The sequence below is a fragment of the Loa loa genome (genome assembly GCF_000183805.2).
Source record: "Loa loa unplaced genomic scaffold supercont3.1046, whole genome shotgun sequence".
Classification (NCBI taxonomy): Eukaryota; Metazoa; Nematoda; class Chromadorea; order Rhabditida; family Onchocercidae; genus Loa; species Loa loa.
This window is the reverse complement of record NW_018109226.1, coordinates 2,865-4,544: the sequence shown is the minus strand read 5'-3', so window position 1 is coordinate 4,544 and position 1,680 is coordinate 2,865.

The window sequence follows — 1,680 nt, the reverse complement described above, 5'->3', positions numbered from 1 at the left end:
TTTTCCTCTTTAATTCACTTTAAGTTATCAGTGATAATAATAGTGCCTATATCTATATGATATTTTCGTTTCTCTGTCATTAAAAAATTTACACTTATCGTTATTATGATCTAATAATATATTTTATTTTCACTGTTAGCAATAATTGCATTCAGTTTTAAATAAATTTTTTTCTTTCACATCAATAATTTTGTAATGAATTAAAAAAAAAAAAAAAAAAACAAGCAATCAGAATAATTGTAATCAACTATAAGATATCATTATCATGATAAATCTTTCATTATTTATCAGATGATACTGATAAGTTATCGTATTAATGTTAGTATCGGAAAATAACGTTACATTTATATGATGACATTAAAATTTGATATTTGTGAGAGAGAGAAAGAGAGAGAAAAAAAAAAGATAGACGAGATTTGAAAAAACATAGAAGAGATTTGAATTTTTATTGAAATTTACTTTTTCGAAACATTCTTTTAGAAAAAAAAAAACAAAAAACTGAAAAAATGAAACTGTTATTTTATCAAAGACCATTCTTATCACTCTTATCATTTCTATATCATATCATAAAATTATCACTAATGGCATTTTCCGTAATTGCAAGCAAAAATTTGAATATTGTTTGCAAATGAGAACAAAAATGTAAAAAATGAATGCATAGAAATGGGAAGAAGAGGATGGTGTACTTTTCGAATGTAGAATGATTCTTATCGCACACACTGTTATCACTACCATATTGATTAGATTATCAATTGTTAATCAAACCTTGCGAGAATCAAACTTTTGTGACAAATCGAGAAAAAGAACAAATGTAATGCTATGTAATTGAAGGAGTGTTAATAAAAAAATTTTTGAAAAAATAGTTGCCAGTTCGAAAAAAAAAAAAAGATTGTTACATTTCAGTATCAATTAGATGTGACATTTTGTCATATCGCATAACAAAAATTAGTAAAGCACATCAATCTTTCAGTGTTCAATAACTTAAATTTACCCAAGTAATTCAATTTTTTTTAGAACAAAAATAAAATTCAATTTAAAATTAATTGCAATTATTATATTTTTATATATACATATATTAATTGGAAAAATTTATTGTCAAAGTCAAATTTGTTTCGTAAAATTTAGAGAAAGAAATTTGAAATTCAGTTTAAAACAAAAGATAAGATGGAAAGTAAGGAAAAAAATTACATGGAGGATGAACTAATTTAACAGACTTGGCAAGAATTAAAACTTAGAAATGAAGGGGATGAATCAGAGATCAAAAAAATTCATTTATCAATTTTGCTTTAAGATAAGTGCACAATGAATCAGTTAAGAAAAGACTTAAAATAATCACATTGAAGTTAATGAGTTTTACTGATAATCTGTGGCCAAGCCATTACTCCATCAATGATATGTTTTAAACTTTAAAACAACTGTTCTCATCAACAAATCTCAATTAGTTTTCTTCAGCAATTCATTGCTTTTCATTTCACTGTGGAAATTTCTTCATTGAAATTCCCATTCATTCACTTCTCCGATTACGTACATCCTCCTTTTTATCCATTCATTACTGATAAAAGCTGCAAATTTTGGTTCTAGCAAATTAAATTAAATAATTTCATAATTTAAAAGTTTACGACGGATTAGAAAATTGAATTTGTATTTCAGTTGATCTATGTTCTTCTTTTTCTTCCCTTC